This window comes from Pezoporus flaviventris, unplaced genomic scaffold (genome assembly GCF_033815535.1).
Source record: "Pezoporus flaviventris isolate CSIRO_AGI_PZ_B2104156 unplaced genomic scaffold, CSIRO_AGI_Pfla_v1 ptg000002l, whole genome shotgun sequence".
In the NCBI taxonomy this organism is placed as follows: domain Eukaryota; kingdom Metazoa; phylum Chordata; class Aves; order Psittaciformes; family Psittacidae; genus Pezoporus; species Pezoporus flaviventris.
The window spans coordinates 8,817,457-8,840,092 of NW_026892550.1; the positions used below are offsets into that span (position 1 = coordinate 8,817,457).

The window sequence follows — 22,636 nt, forward strand, 5'->3', positions numbered from 1 at the left end:
ATTGTAAACACTCAAGATCCTTTTTTTCAAGCCATCATTTGAATTCACAGCTTTTAAGAAAACACCATGTGTTCTGACTGTCATATTTACCCAACACTAAAAAGCCTATCAGGAAAAATAAATTTTATTCTCAGAACGCAATGGGTTACTAATTACAGAGCTGGAGACAATTAAAAGAGGAAACTGTTCATTGCATTACATCATGCTTAGCACTAAAGTGGCTCCAGTGTTTCAGTCAACTTTAAGGCCCTACAGTGTGCTTGCTCCAATCAAAAGACATACTCTCACTCATCCCTCCATAACTCGCTCCTTCATCACCTCTCCAGGAAAATGAAGCTTTAGAATTTGTACTTAATACCACCATTACAACTGAGCACTGTCTGCCCTCCTCCCTTCTTCAAACTGGGTTTTTCTCCCATCTGTTTTTTTTTTCCCCTCAGAACTGGAATACAAGGTGCAAAGGCAAGGATTTGTGTAACTCATCCTTCCAGGTTGCATTTAATTCCTCATGGCAAGTTTGGCAGATAAACTAAGTCTCCTTACATCCAGGTAGCTGTAGGGATGCTACTGTTGATATTTATCATTCAGCAACTCACTACCAACTACATAACGAATGTAGAAAACTGCACCCAGTTTTGGGAACCCAGCTGCAACAAAGACTGAGAGAGTGGAGCAAGTCCAGTAGAGAATCATGGTTACAGAGCTGAAAAACATGACAGATAAGGAAAAGTAAGGGAACTCCATTTGTCTAATGACAACAACTAAAGCAGTATTTTCCACTACATAAACAGAAGACAAACAGACTCTTCCCAACACCTGGGAACAAGAGATGGAAAAACATAAGCTGTAAGGTAAATGACAGTGGGATATAAAAGACAAACACTTTCACCCTGAAAGTACTAGAACAACTTGCCCAATGAGACTGAGGTATCTCTGTCCTTGGAGATCTCAAAATGTGCCTGGACCAGGCACCTTTAACAACTTACAAACCTTAATAAACTCATCTCACTTTTGATACAAGTCCTGCTTCGAGCAGGAAGGCAGGCCAGATGACCTCCAGATGTCCCTTCCAATCTCAATTATTCTGTAATTCTATATCACATGAACTGCTTTTAAATTAACCTCATGTGCCGTAATATCTCATGTGAATATCGGAATTTAAGACAAAAGATTTCTTGATCAAATTTCTAAGCCCAAAATTTTGGAGGAAACCAAGTATATTTTAATACCATAACCATTTTCAGCAGTTTATAAAGTTTTTATTCTCCTTTTAATAATGGCTTCACAAAAACATATTTGGCTAATTTATAATGTATCAACTCTATCACTGCTATCGCAGTTAGCTCTTCCTACTACGATAATCAGGCTGTAAAAAGGCTTGGTTTTCCTTAGATAAAGCAAGTTCAGAGATAGCGTTTCTACTTAGACTTCACAATACCCAACTCAGTTTCATGACATAATTTGTGGACAGAATACTGAATACATTGCTGGGTTTCAGCTCTTTTTTTACCTTTGCTCTTTTCATTTCCTTTCTCATTATCACAGTATGGCAAAAGAAACCCTATAGCTACAATAATTACAACTTAACCTAAATTCCTTGAAAAACATTCAGTATGAACACAGTCATTCTGAGGGAGGAAGAGACTGTTATTAGTCATACTCATTAGTAAGAGACTTTCTTTAGTATACCAATATTGTACCCAGTGATTTGATCTCAGTCATTAAGCAGGTTAGGGGCAGAGGTGGGACCAGAGCCTTATAAGTACACCACCTTTACCACTAGACCATCCTGCACTCACATATCTCAACCACTTTTTCCACTGAGATACTATAATTCATTTGTATATTTGGTTAAACAAATCAGTATCAACAATAGACTTTAGTAATGTTTCATATTAAACATTATGAGTTTAGGGGTATCTGTTATGGACTAACAAGTATATTTTTAATTGTGATGCTGAGAGCTGGAGCCAATAATTTTCCCCAGAGTGGGAACAAGAAATATTCTTGCCTTTCACTCAAATGCATGTAACTGGAAAGCAACGGGAGAAAGGTAGTGGCAGGATGGCTCATTTTGACAAAGTACTCTGTAGCAACCATATCAATCAGGTTTGCATAGATCTCCAAGTGTGAGGCAGTTAATGAAACACTGATCATTCTCCCCAACTCTAACTTAGACATGTTAATTAAAAATTAGAGGAAATCATCATCATATAAAATGAGTTCACTGAGAGAGAGTGCAAAAATACCTACCAGGCAGCGCTCTGTACACTAGACTTCTTCCCAGTACTAATTAGAATGGATATTTCAGCGCATGCAAGTCTACCTAATGAAACGCACTGAAACGCAAATAATAGTGTGAGTTTAACATTTAATGATTTCTCTGTTAAAGAGAAGACTCTCATTCAGGAATGCTATAATTTACTCTGAGTAAGATCCACTTAATCATCATGTTTACTGCCTCCTTCTTCCCACATTTCCTTTTTCTAGCCAGCCATGCAATTGGCAATTTAAGATTTAAATTCTGACCACTTAAGCCTTTATCTATGGCATTTCCCAGCCCCCATCTTCATTCTCCTCCTCATACCACAGACGATCTAGCTCAAAATCTTCCATAGCTGACAAAATGAGCCGGTTCCACCAACAAATAAAACACTGATGAGCAGAGCTTTGCCCCACAGCACAGGAATTCCCCCTGGAAGCAGAATGTGCTCAATTCAGCTGCACAAGTGGAAAGAAGTGGGGTTACAGAAAGCTCTGTGGAGGGAGGGGATACAAGCCAGGTCAAACAGAATAAGGAGAACAGGGGAATTGGTGTGGAGGCTCACATCTTGAACACACAAAATTCAGATCGAGTTCCTTTCTTGGTAAATTTTCAGCCTCTTAAGTCTCTTTCACTTTAGCTCCCCATGAGCAGAGTAAAGATGTAATAAGTCTTTGTTTTCCACACATAGCCCTTGGTTTGCTAAAACATTAGAGGTTTTGAGACGAATGCTTTCTTGCAGACATGCATTTAGTGTGATGAAATTCTGGCCTCAGCTAAGATCTTAAGGAAATACACAGTATTTAGCAAAATTAAAGGATGCAACTTCAAGTACTCCATAGAGTAGCAATGCTAAGATTAAAATCACTACATCTTTGTCATCTCATCTCCGTCTTCCTCCTGGTCTGTCTCCTCCTAGACAGCACTGGTTCCCAGTCCACCATGGGAATCTCTTATTACCCAAATCAGCTTCTCATGCCTGTATATTCACAGGCAAAGCTGCTAACTTAGAGGAGACTGTTTTTAGCCAGGGTGCCCGGTTTCCCAGAGCAACCATGGATGTAGCTGCAAAGCATGTCTTTCACATCTCCTACTGCAATGAGGTGGAGCAGCCAGAATGGGCAGCAGGGTTGTATGGCAGAATGAGTGAGCAGGACCTACCTCAAACAGTCACTCGGCTGTAAGATAACATTAACTCTTTTGAACACATTCATCAACATGAAACATTTAACAGACTGCAAAGACAAGACTGAATCTATATCCCACATTCATAACAAAGTTATTAAAGAAATTTCTTCTTATTAAGATGTACGTGTGTAGATGAGCAAGGGGAGATGAGTCATTTTTCTGTTTGAGCCCAGAGAGATTTCTGTTGAATCCATCCTGCTACTGAAGTGGAAGGAATCTGGGCTAGTAGCCCAACAGGAAGAAGAAAGAAAATAATGGTGTATTGTGAAAACCACAATGGAGGCTAATGGCCAAAAATGTCATGAATCACTGTCCTAAAGTTGCTCATCAAAAAAAACTAAACCAAACAAACAACAAAAGCAAACCAAAACGCGCTGACAAAATGTCGGTATTGTTAAACTGACACAAACACACAGAGAAGGCCTCAGAACCGTTCAGAGCAAAAGGACCCATAGCTCTGGAGAAAAATAAAGTAAAATAAAGCAATGCAGCTGCAAGTGGCCACACTCCCTGCAACAAGCATGGATTTGTTCAGCTCTGTGAGCAACATTTTCCAACCCTGAATGGTGACTTTCTCAAATATTCATAATAAACTCTAAAACAACCCTTCCCTACCACCCTGTACAGGGTGCTCAAAGGGGACAGAAATCTGACCTTTAGGAAGCACTGAAACACAGGCTTCTATTTAACAAATATATTAGTTGCGCCACAGAAGGGAAAGGCAAGTTCACATAGTTCTGCTACTGCACAAGATATTCCCTCAACAAAAAAACCACAGTCTAAGTGTGCAGGATTCCCAGAATCGGAATCCCATCCAGCCAATACTCTGACATCCCAAAGGGGAGTCAATTAGGAGGAGCCAAGCCTGTACTTCCAGCACAGAAACCATGATTCAGCAACACATCCAGGCACATACCAAGTATTCGCAGAATTAGGGCTCATTTTCTAAAGGACAACTGTGTTGCTGACAGAGACAGCAGCAATTCCTTCCAAACCAACTTTTATTCCATTCAAAATGTGGACTAACAAACATCACTGATCAGCTGCAGTTTATAATTAAAGAAAAAATGCATTGCAACGTGGGGTTTTTATTAGTCTGCTTTTAAATCCCGATATTCCTACAGCAGGAGACAATCCTTCAGATGTGACTGAGTTTTGATGTAATAAAGAAGAGTACCATTTAATTGATGATCAACTAAGATTTCTTTTATAACACACACAAGGATTTTTTTAATGATCTCCTACATGCCTGTAGCACCTTGGAAGCACACAATATTTCTAAGTGTAATTGGATATGCTGTGAGATTGTTTCTGTCATGCTTCTGTAAATATCAGGGGTGTCATGGGCTTCTTTTAACAGAATAAAACCAAACAAACACCAAAAACACACCAAAAAAAATCAAGACACTTTATTTCAGCATCTAATCCTCACCCCCATAATATATGTTCATTACACTGATTAGTTTCTGCTTTTAAGAATGTCTCAGTGGGAATGATGAGACTGACAGCTGCACTTAGTATAAAATTCCTCCCACAAAACCCAAATTGGCTGGTCTGATTCTTTTTTCTTTCCTTCTATCCAGACTCAGCCAGTGTTACATTAGTATCTCCTGTTACATGAATGTGATCACTTACATAGTCCATTGTGATGCATCAGTCCCATTAGATTCTACATGAACATATCAAAATCCCTATACCTTGTTAAAGCTTCAGCTTTTTTGGTCATTTAATTTTAAAAAGAAAATACTGGTGGCTTAAAAAAAAAAAAAAAAAAATCACCCGAAACCCCAAGAAAACTACACCGACTTCTTAAAGTAATTTGTCCACAAGCCATTTAGCATACCTACAAATTATATTTTAAAAGAATCTCAAATAATATGATATATCCTACTGCTGTAACATCTGGTAACCACAACATACAGCAAGTCACACTAGAAAAACAACCTGTCTTCAAGAGGATAATGCCAGATATGTTACAGCAAGAAGTCTCCCCTTAACGTTTGTAACTTTGAAGTAGCACGTTGTAGGCTGAAAAGCTGCCCTTCCTCTAATCATCCTTTAAGACCAATTTATATCCTTAAGACAATGTTCTGAGAGTTGCTGTAGTTTCAACCTACAAAATGAGCTAATTTTGTAAAGCATGAGTCTTCAAATTCACACAAGTTATCTGCACCAGCGAGTTCCTGCTATAGACCAACCCTAACAACCCTATGATTTTGGAACATCTACCTCAGAGACTACTTTTGAGCCCCTTCTTCCGCAGACTGTAAAATTATCTATTGAAATGATGCTTCATTGCAGCTGGTCAGGATTTGGAAGGGAGAGTATTAACTAGGTATAAGGTATTAAACAGCTCTTAAGATTGTGCAAATAATTTGCATCAATTTACAACCAGATTTTCCTCACAAAACTCAGTAAGATATACACTTCAGCTAATTTTTCTTTTGGTGGAAAGCTGTATTTCCAAGCATTCCTTTCTTTTACAAACATATCTAACACATTGCTAGACTAAAAACATTGCCCTTAAAATGGCAAATCATGCTGCTGATAATGTGAAGGAAAAACTTATTTTACTGTAATCTCCTTCTCCTGCTGTGGGTAAGAAAAAGAAATGGGAAGAAACTCAAAATTACAATAAAATTGCCTAAAAAATTAAAGCTGAGAAAAAAAAGTATGCAGCAATATGCCAAATTGTGCTTCATCTGCAGTTGGATTCTTTTAATGGCACTGCATACAGGCAGCGCATTGGTAGCCAGGCTTAGACTGCCCACTAATTGCGATGAGTGGAGTCTGATTGCTGGTTAGGAAGAGCTACAGCACCCACTGCGTACAGACCTCTGTCATGGTAAGGTTTCAAAAGCAGTCAAGGAACTTTATCCACTCATTTCCTTCCAAAGCTTCACCACCAGCATTACATAAACAGCTGTTGAAGCAAAGTTAGACTGCAGTTTGACACTACAGCAGAGCTACCCCTCAGGCTCCTGAAAATCCCCCATCAAAGCACTGCTCCAGTATTAAGTCACCCTGACAGTTCAAATCTGATGAGTAAATGCTGAAAAGTTAATTTTCCATTGTCAAGCTTTATGTTGTCTCAGGTATTATCTGCCTGCACCATTCTAATCACCCCTATGGATCAGGTAACATCTGTCTTCCAGCATCAGGCACGAAGCCAGCAAGGATTTCACGCTGTACTGCCTGCCTAATTTGACAGCACTGCTCCAGATCACACTTGGGCTGCTGGATGATGAAGGAGCCCCTGATCTGGGATTAATGATCACAGAGCCAGGCTCTCATTTCTGACTCACACTGACCTGTGAGAAGCAACAAGCTCCAGGAGGGGGCACAGGAACAGTGTGCTGGCCAACACGATCCTTTGCTGAGGGATCACACAGCCCCAGGACTAAGGGTAAGAGAGCACAGAGGGCTGTGCCCAGAGCCTTCCCCAGGGCTGTGCACCAAGATGACCTTGTCACAGGCATCCAAAGGCAGTCAGAGGCTGTTCACTGTTGTGCAGCTCCAGCAGACAAATTTCTCTTATCTAAGGCAGGCACAAGGACAGAGCAACAACAGCCTCAGAGCAATGTGCTCGCACTGAGGAGTATGGGTGGACTCACTCCCCAGCCATCTTCAATTGACCACAGTTATACATGTGTAATTCAGACCATACCAGCCGGGACCATGTGGCCTTACACCTTCAAACTGTGTATTTCAGACCCCATTCAGGTTATATGCTTTTCAGTGGAAAACATCGAGACACACTGTCAGTCTGGGACCCCATTAGTGTATTCAGTCCAATGCTGTTAAGGGGTAACACAGATTCCTGCCATTTAATTTTCTCTTTTCTTACCCCCCCCCAAGGCAAGAATGGCAACACTTCAAACTGAAAACAAACTTAGGTGAACTGTGAATGCGTGTAAAGGGAGAAGGTAGAACCTCCACACTGCATACAGAAAGCAACAGTTTGTTATAACGATGTCTACTCTTGTTTTCCCCAAGGATCACTTCTCTTGCAAAAGTTACGTCATCAATAAGCAAAAAGTTTGCAACAACCGAAATGTAAATTGTTCCTTTTACAGAATACTTTGAGCAAAATAAATTCCACAATTCCCCTATGCCTCACTGCTAAGGTGACTGACCATGACTTGTCCTCCAAAACACACAAGTTTCTGTATCCAGCTGGTTTCCATGGTGCAGCAATAATGAAGGTGACTAAATCACATCACTTAATCCAGTGATGAGCTAAGTGGGTTGTTAATGAATAGTCATACTCCTACTATGGAGTTTTTCATGTTAAGATCACGTAGGTTTTTTGCTATTAAGTTTATGAGCTTCATCAAAACCTTTGCTAGTTACTTTAAATGAAATATATGCATCATCATTAGAAAAACATCCTAAACTTCTTCCTTCAACAGTGACTGCCAGACTCAAAACCTGTTTCCGACACAGGTGAAGTAAAGGAGCATCTTCATTCTCTACACGATACCCAAATAGTGTCTCTGGCTATACATATCACAGAGTCCTGCAATACATACACACTGTTTGATTTTTATATTTCTTTAATTCTTGCAAAAGGGGGGAAGAAATGGGGTGTTTTTTCAGGAGTTGGTTTGGGTTTTTTTTCCATGACCCATGCATTTGTTTTTCTGACAAACCTGAACATGAAGCACAACTTTAAATGCTATTAGTAGATGAGAGGAGCTGATTAAGTAAATGATATGCTAACATTAAGAAGCAATAAACTGTAAATATCAAGAGATCCAAAATGATGTACAAAAATACAGGAAATACAAACAAAACTTGTAAGATGGGGTTTAGAATCATTTAAACACTACCTAGAAAATAACAAACTCTTAAGAAAATTTGAAAGCTTTTCTTACTATTTACTAAGATATATGCATTGGAGATTTTTATATTGCTGTTAGATGAGACATTCATATGCCCATTATCAGAGCCATACTCAACTTGCCACAAAACAGGCAAACCGAGATATTACTTAGGTGATTTTCTTCATGTACCCCCTAATGAACCATGATGCTTTTAAAAGAACAGATAAATTACATCTCCAGGGATGTTAACACTAGGTAGCATAGGCAGCTGGACATAATACATTTGTGACAGTCCCATACTGAGCCTGCACCTCAGCAGCACTCTTTCCAAACCCACCCTGCTGTATTATCACTAGCCCTCTGCTTTAAAAGCTAAGGGAAACAGGAAGGAAATCCCTCATCAAGTACCATGGTTCCCTAAAGAGATACCACCATAAGACCACACAAAGTCAGGTCTTCATTTAGCATAATGGTTGAGAAACAGAACTGTCTCCACCCCATACTCAGTACAACAACAGACACCAGGACTTCACATGCTCAGGGCAAAAAACCACCTCTTTGCACAAGGCTTGCTGCGGTGGGGATCAGAACAACTCCTAGTGATAGTGACAACCAGCAGCTGGTCACTGTAAGGCTGGGACAATATGACAGAGGTGCAAAAATGCTGGCAGCTCTGTCAATTTTGTTCAGACATGGTCAAATTACTGAAGCTGCCAATTAACAGTGCAGGGTTATCGATGTAGGTCTCTGCAGAGCACGCTAAGGTTTATTAGTTCAGATACAACAATTCAGTTTTGCTGCTTCTTGCCCAGGTTTTGTCTAGAAGCAGAACAGAAGTATTTTATGTTCACAACCAAAGCTAATTGGCCTTTCCAAAAACCTGGGGAACTCAGTACAGTGATTCAAGGGTCTTTAAATTACACGCCAAGCATATCCTGGATGAGGTACATTGCACAAAGCCTACGCCAACCTCTCAGTACCCTGGATAATGGAGAAATGATGACGACCATGGCCTCTTGACTTTGATGCAAGGGTCTAATCCCTATACCAAGTGATGAGAAAGGCTACCTATGGCCTTCATACTGCTACAGATTCTCAGAAGAGTAAATTATATCAAACACAGGCATAAAACATATACAACAATCCTGAGCTTGGCATGACGAAATCATCTACACTGTCCATTTAAATATAGGTCAGTCATAGTTTTTCCAGAAAGAAAACATGTTTGTTTCTTCCCAATACCAAGGCTTTGCTTCCATTTCCAAGGCACTTCATACAGCTACAGTCAGTGTTTAACCCTCTCGTCTCTTTCATTATGGTTTTAATTCATATCACCTAAGCTTGTTAAATTATATAATGGTCGCTTAAGTACATTCAATTTGATTTCCATTCTGTTTGTTCAACACAGGCATCTTATACCACACTCCTGAAAACAGTAGCTGAGCACACCGCAGAAGTATATTAAACTGTGATTAAAATCTACTACGTATGAGCCTTCTCCAAGTTCCTTCTGACCAGAGTTCTACATGTCACCTAGAATTTTACTTGAGAACTTTAAAAAAGACGCATCACCACAAAAAATAACCCACAAGTCTAAGCTGTTGTGTAAAGTATGCCTTGCACAGGGAAAAGAAGCAGATGAGCTTTGCAACGGTCCAATCTTACACAGAAAGATATGTATTTCCATAGACTACTACATGTTATCCTGTAGTAGTAGTAAAAAGGAGTAGCCATCCTATACTGCACAAGCCCAACAAACTCCTTTAGCCAAAGGATTTCCCACAATATTATGGTGGGGGATGCTTCTGTGTTGAGCCTCCCTGCTGAAACCCCTGTGGGATGTTGCCTTTATCTGAAGTCTTAGGCAATTGATGTCAATGTTCCTTAGTGCCAAGATTTGTGACTGCTTCACATCCCCTACAATGGATTCATTTGCCTTCTTGCACCTCAGGTGTGTCATCTGACCCACTCAAACCAGCTAGCAGATGAACAGAATTTACTCTGGTGTTATCTTTCCACTTTATAACTATCCTGTTCTGCTTGGAAGCCTGGTAACCCTAGCAATTAAAGAAGAAAAAAAAAAACCCTACTGTGCATTATTTCTTTGCATGATTCAGTAATTGAAGATCCAATTTACACCATAAAAGTCTTCCTTCCCCCTAAACGCAACAAATAAATTCCCTGGTCTCAGGATTTTTTCCTGGGAGTTATATGCCTTAAACCATTTCAGAATACAGTCGAGTGTCAGCTGTGAAACAGCATCACTCATCATCAATGACAACATGGCAATTCAGGACTTTTCCATCAAGTTGACAAAGATGCATAACTTAAATAAAAATTCATGTTCAAATTATCAACAAATGAAAGTTAATGATGGATCAAATTTGGCAGAACTATTCTAACATGTAGCACAATTTGGTCCCCAGCTACAAGATGTGAAATTTCAGTGATAAATGGTTGCTGGAGACCTTTTCAAGATAACTGACATGCTACAGTGCATTAATATTTCTCTCATTAGTATCAATCTGGAGCCCTCATCTGTTGGCAGAAGGCCAAGTGCATTGTGTAAGAGATACCCCTACCACAAGAGTCTTCTATTTGAAAGACAAATGACTTGGGAAACCACGTACTTTTATGATTAGTCAGACAGAATTAAAGAACGTGATTTTTTGACCTCGGTTCTTCACTATCATCTCCCTTTGCATCCATATCTTTTACGGAAATTATAACATCAGCAACTTCAGTTCTTTATTAGCAGCAATACTTGATTTCTATCTGAAATTGGGTATTTTGATATGAAATTGAACTGAGTATCACCTGCAGTTCCTTTCCACAGGAAAGGAAAAGCACAAAAACATTTTGGAAAGCCAGGCTTTGTAGCAAGCGTGATATAAGTCCATTGATTATTTTCAGAGTAATTCAGTTGCAATTGTCATCTCTTTTAGCTTTCCTAAGAAATATAACTGTCTTTTCCCTTACACAGCTCCTTTACTGTACAAGAAGTTTCGGTAAGAGGAGGGCAAGAACTGGAATCGTAGGTCTCCACAGGCTTCACCCACCCCACTGCTGCAATGATATTATCGCCTTATAGTTGCTCCATTTGAAAGCAAGTATTCACTCATTCTCAAAGTCAATATTATCCACCTTTCAGCTCTACTGGGCACTTCTAACCTGTCACAGTAGCTTTGGCTGTAAGATTCTTCTAGCAAACACTTTAAGAAAGTTAAATTTATCAGGGTCCTCAGAGCACCAATAGACTTTATTTGCCCTGGCAGCCTCACCTCAGACCCCAACCCATGCACCCTCTTGTCCACAGCTCAGTATCCTCATTTCAGCTCTAGCACATGATCGTGCCTGAGCTGTGTCATAGGTGTGCCTGTTGAGTCTCCTAGATTGACCTTGGATCTGACTTACTACCTTGCCTGTAACTAGGGAAATACTCATTTTACATCATTTTTAATCTAGGTCTGCTCTTCCCACCTCAAATTTAAAAAGCAAGAAAAATATTACAAGCTTAATATTTTTCATACCCTGGTTGACCTGCTCTTCCTGGCTTCTTTTACAACATTCTCCCAGGTTCCGAGACGTGGTAACAGCATACTCTTACAGTTGAGGTGGAGAGATAGCACCACAATTCAATTAGAGTTAAAAAGCTAATAAAAATACTTCTAAACCGATCATAGGGATGAAGTCAAATAAGTACAAAATAAAAGAGAGAAAAGATAAATCCTGTGGATTCCCCTGAGCCAGACAAGCCTTGAATTCCCAGTATCAATCAAATGAACAGAAAAAGTAGAAAGAAATACAGTTGTCCCTTGTGTCATCATAGAGGAGTTAAAAAGCACAAGACCCTTTTCACCCTGCACAACCACAGTTCACTTCTCTTTGAAAACATCTAAAGATCTTTTGAGAGATGAAAATACATCTATTTTCTGCTTTTACAACCACAGTAGAGTGATCCTCACATGGGTTTTATGCCCACACACAGGCAGCTAAAAACAGATAGCGAAGCAAGCAGCTGCTACCCAAGAACAGCAATAAAAATAATAAACCAGACAACACCACAGGGTAAGTTTCTGGCAGCCAAAGCAAATAGTTGTTACTGGTGTGGTGCAGATACTGCTTTGGGATCCACCTGCTGCCAACTGGTTCTGCCACAGAAACTTCTATTGTTTGGAAAAGAAGCATGAGAAGCCCAGTTTATTTCTATGACCAATCTATAGCATCACATATGGATTTCAAGGGAATGACAACAGACTACATCTGAAGTATCCTGGACAAGATTATTTTAGCATAGAAGACTTAATTTCTTCCATCTCAGAAATAAGTATTTGTCCCCAACAAGAAAATAGAACTGAACTAATGGCCTGGGAGAAAAAGCTAAACAAGCAGGCAGCAAGTGGAAGTGCAAACAAAATTATGCTAAATGCACGTGGGACAGAATTTGGGAAAGTAGGAATCTTGCTGAACAAACAGCATAAATCCACCACATTAGACTGGCACTCAAGGGACAGAAATAAGAAGAGTACCTCAATTATAAAGAAAATGGGGTAGAACAACATATATCGAAATGAGAAAGACGTTAATAAAGAAGAGCATATTGTGCATTCCTTCTCAGTTATACAGGAATTTAGTAGGCTGGCAATGATGTTTGTATAATTCCATGGGACATGAATTCATCTTGGGATCCACACACATCTGTCTTCTTTGCTTCTCTTTTCTCCTTTAGTTTTAGCATGCTAAAATAAAAACACATCACTTGCTTCTGGCCACACAGATCTCTTCCTTTCCCCGACTTTCCCGAATGTATTCTATATGCACCTTCCCCAACATGTTTTGCCCATTCAGAAATGAAGTAATCCCACCTGGAATCTTTTCCTTTTAACCTTATTCAGTAATGATTTTTTTCCTGCTGCTTAGAAACTCTAGCAGTCTGCCTGATTCCACAAAGTTCTTAGGATGTGATCTGGATCCGAAATAGCATCATTCACCTGTATGAGTGATTCCTGAGTAGAAAGGCATTTAGCAATAGGGACCTTTGAACTGAGGCTGCTTAGGGTTACCCACTGCACACAGCATACCAAATTCCATAAATGCTGATGATCAAGGTTACACTAGCAGTGTCATACTGCAGGAAGTCTCAAATGCAGATCACCTAATCAACAGGAATATTGCATCAAAAGACTAACAAGTACACACCCATCTCTCAGCAGAGCAACCCTCAAAGGGATGTATAGAGGATGAGAAGCAATACAGCAATGCCCAATAGTGACAACCCCCCATAAACAGCTTGATTCTTATAGAAAATTCAACTGCCACGTGAACTTTGTAAGAAACAAAGGGAACACTGATCAGCTAATACTGCTCTATAGTTTCTTTCTACTACATGTATCACCAAACCAGCAGCCTCAGCTGGGGTTCAGTCCCCATTAAGTTCTATTATGGAGCTTTGGCCCACCTTGAATTACACTGAATTTCAGTAGCATCTCACTCAACGTAGCATCTATCATGACCAACAAGCTGCTGTTTATCCATGTGCACATTCCACTTGGTTGGGTGCAGCTGCTCTTGATTTGGTCAAGGTGAACAGCCTGTGCTTCACTAGGTTAGTGACCCATAACAAAACTAAATATAAGGTTTTTAGGGCTTCAATACAGAGAGAAATGTTGAGTAAGGGTATGAATAAAGCAGGAGAAATCTTCATTAGTCCTATGAGGGAAAGGTATATATTAATTCTAGTTTCCAACAGATAGTGGAAAAGAAGACCAACAATACAGGAATTTAGCCCTTGAGTAGGTGCATCTGTAAAATAAAAGACTGAAATGGGAAAGGAAGAAATACAGAAGATTAAAAGGCCTCATGTACCTCTGAAGTACAATAATTTGAGACAGGAAATCGGTATCACTATAGCAACCGACATAACGCCATTAATGACCAAAAGGGAATTCTTTAAACCTACAGGAGTGGGAAAATATGGATGCCCAGGAAATGTGAGGAAGATTTTATTTACAGTTGAGCAATAAAACCAAATCAGCCATATATTATACCTAATAAATTTTTCCTCAAACTCGGCACTATGCAGCTTTGTCATATCTAATTAGTGTAAAGTCTAATTAAAGATCACAGATGGTGAATTCTTCAACTGGAATACAAAAAGACTACTTTTAATCAGTCATCTGATTAAGATTACCATCTTACTTTCATAAGTCTGCAGGCACGATTTACAGATGTAAATGAGTTTTAAGGTACCGAAACATCTCCTGTGAAGGAAAGACTTGCAGGAGCTATCAGCAAAACAAAAGTCAGCAGTAATAAGACCAAATTTATATGGAACCCCAGTATGAGGTACATACAGGTATTAGCACTGTGCAATGGGTTGGAAATTTCTCTTCCAAACCACTGGCAAGAAAGGCAAGAAAACGACTGCAGTTTTCTCCTGTCAGTCAAATTCCCAGTTATCAATGAAAGTCCAATCAAGGGTAAGGAAAATTGTCCTAAACCCAAGAGAACAATGATGGGCCTCTAACAACAGGTTGGGAGTTCAGAAGCGTTGTGAGAAAAAAAGGAAATAACCTGTTTTCAAATTGATGGGGAAGGATGAAAGCAATCTGAAAGTATGTGAAAATAAATAGGAGTGACAGGGAAGACAGTCATGATGGTTGGTAGCCAAGTAGTACGGAGCCCTGCATCTCCTCTGTAATTGTTCTGTATATTCTGCTTTTATCTGGAGCTATTTAAATGCAAAGATTTTCTGACACGGCAGTGAACCTAAAGTTGGGTATAAGGCAGGTAATGAGAAAGATTTTAGTTTGTTTTTACTTAAGCTCTTCCCTGAACTTTGAAAGGTCATTAGTTTTCATGACGATACTGCACATTAGGTCTTTAATTGAACCCACTGTACTAGATGCTTCACAAACACTAAGCTCAAAAGATCCCTTCCCCAGAGAACATGTAAATCTAGGTAATCCCATATAAAGTCTATATACAGCACATTTCACAATATTGCAAGACCCTAAAGCCAGTGTGCTTAACCCATGAACTGAGATCCAATGAAGAGGAGGAAAGAGGAAATTCATTTTACATGTACAGAAATATCTTCGGATTGCCCAGTCTTTGCTTAGTCAAAAATTGTGCTTTTCTGGATGCTACCTCTCCAGCTAACAAGCCAAGCTAACCTTCTCCTACTGGCCATGAAACAGGCACCCAGGGGACAGCAGCTCTCACCAACTGTATTCATAGACACAGGGAAACCACCAACCTGTACATCCACACAGAAGTAATAGACATCATTCATCCTCTAGGAGGAAAACAGCTCTACCTGTACAGATCCAACTACAAGCATGAGGCAGAAACTCCCAAAGACCAAGAACAGATTTCTTTCTTATTCTATAATCAATTATTTCAGCATGCTAATGGCCTGAACAAAACACAACTCAACATCAAATATTGTGTCCAATGGTAAGACAGAAAAGCAGTGCTCACCAGGCCTTCTCGAAGTCTGATCAGCTAAAGAGAGTGTATTATTACAGGGAAAGCAGAAAAAAAGATAAAGGAAAAAAAAGGGAAAATTCTCTAAGATGGTAAACACTTGAATAGGGAGCTGGAGGGGAAATATCTCCAAAACCAAGGAGTAATGGTGATTCTTGACAGCAAAGTAGCAAAGAACCAAAGGCAGTGGCTCAGAAACCACATTTTACCTAGAATTTCGCAAACTGCACTACTCCACACTTACCAAACGTAGACAGCCAGCAGGAGCTGGCTGCAGCAGCAACTGCAGCATCTGCTGCTACAGAAAATGTGTTTAATAACAGAAGTGACAGGTTTACAACTGGCAGACAGAAGCTGATTCATTTCTTTGTATGCAACCCATACGATATAAACAAAAGGGATCCTTTATAGTTTAAAATAAAAACAAACAATAAAAAAAAAAAAACAAACAGGACAGACACTTCTGCTACAGTCAGGAACGTTCTGCATGATGCATTCACAAGAAACTTCTGTGCTATAGGTCTTGTAGAAAGGAAGAAAGTCTGAAATTGAGAAGAAAAAGAAGATGGAGAGATTGTCTAAGATGAAAGATGGCAAAGAAACTGTGAGACTGTTTTTGCAAATGCTGCAGTCATGAAACAGGTCACGCTGGTAAGCTTGCAAAGCACAAGACAGCACTGAAAATCATTTTCTACTCTTGTTTACAATCCTTACTTACAGCACCAAGTATCTTTCATCATCATTATGGTTTACATGATTGCAGCTTGAAAATAATCAGGATCAGAACAGAGGGTTCCTGGCAGGAGAATAGATGCTGTAGAAACTCCTAAGAATCCATTTTCAAACGTGCATTTCTTGGCTAAGATATGGGGAGAAGTATTTGTACTCTTTTACTGTCTGAGTGAGGAGAAAGATCATAACAGCAATATGAAATCAAGCACTTCTATTTTATAGTGTTGTTTTGATTAGAAAAGTAGGGAAAGTACCTGAAAACTCAGTATTTTTATCACCACATATTTACCACACCTGATGCTATCAATACTACATCTGACACTATCATCACCTGCTTTACGGTTACCATAAATGTTCCTAATTCCTAATTACTTTAGGTTATGCAAAATTAAACTTGAATTGCTAGACAACCCCAGAGAGAAATGATAACCAAACCTGCTCCAGCAGGAGTCTGCTATAAGACCAGATCTTCCAGCTTTCTTTCTCCTGATCATACAATCATCAGGTGGTTTGGGTTGGAAGGGGCCTCAGAGACCATCTAGTTCCACCCCCCCTGCCATGTGCAGGGACACCTTCCAATAGACCAGGTTGCTCTAAGCCACATCCCAGCCTGGTGCTGAACACTTCCAAGGATGACCACCATTTACTTTAATGGAAAACTGCATTTCCACTGTAGGTAACTGTGAAACTTAAGTGTCAAATCGAACTATAAGGAAGATTAAGACTCAAAAGCATGATTTTTCAAATTTAATCAGTGTGCATCCATTTTCACTTCAAATGCCTGAGTCACATTACATTCCTGAAATGAGAATTTTAATAAGGTTACTATTTTGCTTCTGTCTCATTAGTGTTATTACTAATTGCAGTGATTGATATCTATTGTAAATATTAATACAAGACGCTTACTTTAGGGTTACATTCGGGCCAAACTGTGATTCAAATCTACACTTTATTAAATTTAATTGTGTTTTTATCTGCTTCAGCTATCAGATCTACAGGGGATGTGCTATGCCTTGAATTACTTAGAGCTGTAAGGAATTTAAGTAAATTCAAGATTCTTTTCTACTGGAAACATAGATATTTCCTATTAAGGTAAAATCAGTCCTGACTTGACTGCTTACTCTCTATTGTGAGGTGCAGAGGGAGATGTAGAATCCAAATAACTCATTAGAGATGCTGTAAGGAAAGCCTTTCATCCTTTTTTTAAAGTATATGAGAAGAAATTAGCTCAGGCTTTTGTGTTTCTGCAACAAACTGCATTCAGAATTTCTTAGCTGAAAGTTGACTACCCAAGGCTGGCAGAAAGACTGCAAGCTCCAAAGTTAATAATTCTGTATTAAAAGGGGAATTACAGAAAAAAGGCGAGCCTTAGAACGATACCTATTGACAGCATAGACTCTGAAGACATTCAAGTCAACCCTTCCAATCTGCAGATCCAGATCCAGTTTGCAGAACCTAAACCACAATATAGCATTCTCCTCTGCAAATAAAAAGCTCTACACTGCAAGATGACAAAACTACTTTGGTTTGTCTTTGGCATGACTATCCTTCAGTTTCCAGCAACTGAATTTCTTTACCCACAAAAATCCTCCAGAGACGTGTGTCTTCTACATAAAAAAAAAGCCGTCAGAGCATGTCTGTGGTCTCAGCACAGCCTGCCTGCGTCCAGCTTACAGCAGCCACACATGTCTACAGCAGCTATAAAGCATGTGATGCTGGAGGGGGATTGAGGGCAAAGGGAAGAGCATTACCCAAGACAACTTAGTACTGCAAGAGAACTGTGGGCATCAGTTTGTTTACAGCATCATGCAGGCATGCTAGCTTCAATAGAAACAGTGATGGTTCTGACAGTTCTTTCCCAATGAAACGTATTAAAATTGTTAAAAAAGTATTTTAAGAATGCTGGAGCACAGAGCAAATTTAAACTCCAGACATCCTGCAATGACCCTGAACTGCATGGTAATGTCTCCAGATACACTTGGAATATGAAAGCTCTAAGGCTTTAAATAAAAATGTGAAGAAGCCAGCAACTGGTAATAGGCCTCCTAGTGAGGCAGCTAGTAGATTTCTTCTTTAAATATGGCCTACTATCTCTTGAGGAATATGTACATTTAAAAAAAAAGAAAACCCACACACAAACAAACCAACACCCCAGCAAGGCAGCAGTGTTTTCCTAAAAGCTGTTTAGCACACTTGAAATGCATTTCTGTTCAACCTTTATGCCCATTTCAAGCATTTCCTTCACTACCACTGGAATACAAAGCTGCTTCTGTGCAAATTACTCTTCTACTTCATGGAACATGAGGCCTAATAAAATACTTTTAAAGCTTTGCTTCCCAATTAAAAATAGGGATTAGTGCTCTCGAGGGAAATCCAGGGAATATTTTCTCTGAGTTCTAGATCATGAGATTTATTTTCAATCTCAAAGGCAGTGGTTGTCAACAACCTTGACTCCGGCTGATGTGCACTCAGTGTCTAAAAGAAAGTGAAACAGTAGGAGGAGGTCTCATCGCATCTGGAGGAAACACTGTTCAGCCCAGCAGTGAGAGGGAACAGCAAGCTCTCTTTACTTTAAAAAAATAAAGGCAACTTTCCTCCTCTCTGCCTCCCATTTCACCTAAATTCTTGTAAATATTGCCCTTCTCCATCAATAAAATGCAAAGCTTTAAGTGACCTTACCAAATGGAAAAGAATTCAGCATCAGTGGTTTATAACTACTGTTTTTCACTTCTGGGTTTCACTGCAATTAAACACCTACTACAGAAAATCGTTTATTTTATAAATTCTATCTGGTTGTGTCATAATATTTAATCTCAAAGAAAAGTACAAAAGACTTCAGCAAGTAAACTCCAGCTGTTCAGAGGTCAGAAAGTAAACACTGGTAGGAATATAATGGACACTGATTATATGTTTATATTTACACTGATTGTATATAATACATTGATTAAAATATATACATATATGTAGGGACTCTAAGATGCTTACTGATTTCTGAATAAGTTTAATATCCTGATTTTTGATCACCTTCAGTTTGCAGAATACTGCAACCTCTGCTTTCATATCACTCCTCTACCTACATGTTATGCACTTCTTATGAATGTTTGCTGCTATTGAGAGATGGCATTCATGCTTCTATCTTAGCATGCCAAGCTGGAGGTATTGTTACCTGTGAAGAACAACTTTTTGAGGACCTTCTCCTCTACAGAAATAGTACACTGCTTTATTAAAGAAAAACTGATTTACAAAAAGCTGATTTGTTCTTCCTTCTCCTTCAATATTAAGTGTTGGACTTAGAATTCGATTCAGAGCTAAAGGGCTAACAACTCCAGCCTCCATTCTTACTACTGTAAAATACACAAAGAAATAAAAATCAGGACTGATTTTCAACATAGATTTTCAGCCTTAATTCTGAATTTCCTTGAATCTTTAGCCAGACTCTTCACAGTTACACAGAAGTTGGTTTATATTCCTTAGTAGAATTTCCTCTTTCTTTTGGTTGGCTTTGATTTTTTTCAGGTTTGGGTTTGTTGTTTTTTTTTTGGTTGGCTGTTTTTTTTCTTCTTCAGCAGTGTCTGTGTATATATATATATAAATATGTATATATATAAATATATAAAGCCTTACAAGTAAAAAACACCTTTCAAATTCTATGCATGTTTTACCAATGTCTTAACTTCCTAATGACTCTGTAAGAGTATGTAACAGCTCCAGGCAATGCAATGCTAACAACAGTGTCTTTTTTTATTGAGTAAAAATATAGTTAGCACTTATGGCACGTGATGAGTAAAAAACCAAAAACAACCTCAACAACTCCTTCAGCTCTGTAAGCCAGCAGGCTCTTCAGACCACTGCCCTGTGCTCCCGTACACTGTGATGGATTCAAGTCACTGGTCCCTGCATGCACTAAAAATTAATCAATTTAAAGAAAAACTTTCAAACAAACTATAAATCAGTGGGTATGGACAACACGGGGGTTTTCTCAACATATGAGCCAAGTCCCCTTGTGAAGATGTTGGCAAACTACGTCAAGAGATCTAAGTCATGGGAGTTTGGTTTGTGCCTCTGCTTATTCCTGCTGCCTCTTTCCCTTAGCACTAACCCTCCAATGTGGAGCTAGCTTCTGAGTTTAGGAGAAAAGGAATTTCACCGAGACATGCAGTGTTGAAACCATGCTCACATTTGAGGGTTTTTCCCTCTGTATATTATAAACTATGCACAGCATTGCTCTCAAAACCAGGAAAACTAAACCAAGTCCAAGGACATGTGCACTCTCAATGCATCTTGACCCAATGAGACCTCCTGCTACCTAAAGCTGAACGACTGGGCAGGATGTACAGCTTTTCAAAGCTAAATTGTTTCAGAAGAGCTGGGTCATATTTCAGCTTCTGGGAGGCATAGACTAAATTGCATTTGGCTGTGCAGGAGAGGAACCTCCAGCCTCTCATAGTCAGTGCCTGCCTCCACTAGTGCTGGGCGCATATGCCCACCCTCCCTAAACCACTCACCAGGGTGATGGCAGACAGTGATGGCAGACAGCACTGGCTCCAGCCCCATGCTCCTCTCCAGCATGGTGGGAAACCTCTGTTCACCAGCCTCTGCCCACTGTGGCAGTGAGGGGATGCTGGCAGGCTGTGCAGACAAGCTGGGTCCTTAAGCAGCAGGAACCACAGTTATGCATGGGGATACAGGGCCAGGAAGCTCATTCAGGCTTGGCTCTGAGCCACATTAGAGATGGCACCTGGTAGAACACTGCAGTGATTTTGTTACCTCCATCAGCCTGCCCTCCAGACACCTACTCTGCTTTTGAAGAGGCACAGAAACCCATCCGGCTTTCAGGTTTTCTGCTGAGGGGTTCAGTACAACCCACGAGCATATGGTGCAATTTATCCAGGCTACACTCCACCCTTGGCAAGTTTGGGTTTAGGAGCATAAAAACCTCTCATTACAAAACTGCTTTATTCATCTCATCTGCCTGACAAGAGCTCTTCCCTAATGGCTGGGCAATTGGGATTACTGCTAATGATGCATTACCACCAATACCTGGATTTCTGTCTTCTCCTTTCCTGGCTTACCTATTTCATAGAATGGTTTGGGTTAGAAAGCACCTTAAGATTGTCTAGTGCCCATGGGCAGGGGGACCTCACACTAGACCAGACAGAGCTCAAAGCTCTATTCAACCTGGCCTTGAATGTTCATTCATTCATTGCTAAATCTAGGTTTCTAAAGCAAAGTGTTTCCAACATTAAATGTCTAGTATAACAACAACGCAACTTGGTTGTGATCTCTTTTTATAATGGGAAATATTGTTATTCTCCCTCAGAATTACACTATTGAGCCCCAACCACACTTGGGCCCTTGCTTTTTCCACCTTTGCAATACAACACACAGATAAACCAACACACTTTGGGTAAAGAGTAACCTTTTATAAAAAATACTCTTCTTCCTTCTTTCTCCTTTGACATTTTGAAATTCTTCACTTTTTTCTATATCAGATTGGCTGTGATTACCAGCATAATCTGCTGTGTCACTTCTGGGTGATCTAAACCAGAAAGCCAGATGCATTTGCCAAGTGAAACCATACCTACCCAGCCAAAAACCTCAGCAGACCTGTATCTTAGCATTACAGGTGGGTAACAAGACAGTAGTTACCTATTACAGTAAATAACAAATAGTAGCATCCTACCTATGTCTGATGAAATGGTAAGGTTTTGTGTTCAAGAATTCTGATCTTCCAAACTACTAAGTACTGCCAGTAAATTCAGAGGAAAAAAGCATTTCCATATGAGATTAAATTTACTCATCATGTTGATCAAACCAAGCATGTCTGCACCTGAATTTTGGAGTTATAGCTTTCCATACATGAAAATACTAAAGAAAAAGCTGCATTGTATTTCTCAGCATTTTCAGCAGTGATACCAAAATCTCTTGCTTGCAGTTTCTCAGTGGGTCTTAGAGATAGTTGTGCAAGCTTACAGCGCTTCTAAGCAGGGGAGGAGGCAGAAAAGACCAGCTTTCTGAAACTGAAAGGGATAGCAAGCCAGAAGGCAGACAGGAGGAGTAGTTCTGAATGCCTATTTGTATGCATTCCAAATACTTTCATGCAGTTTTCCTCATGCCAGTTGTCTTAAGAGACTGCTTA

At 39.6% G+C, this 22,636-nt stretch overlaps 1 protein-coding gene across 8 annotated transcripts in view; it reads right to left on the bottom strand.

Moving 5' to 3' along the window:
- Positions 1-22,636, bottom strand: part of SORCS2 (sortilin related VPS10 domain containing receptor 2) — a 546,630-nt gene that overhangs the window by 382,362 nt on the left and 141,632 nt on the right. The gene's annotated exons all lie outside the window — the stretch shown is intronic.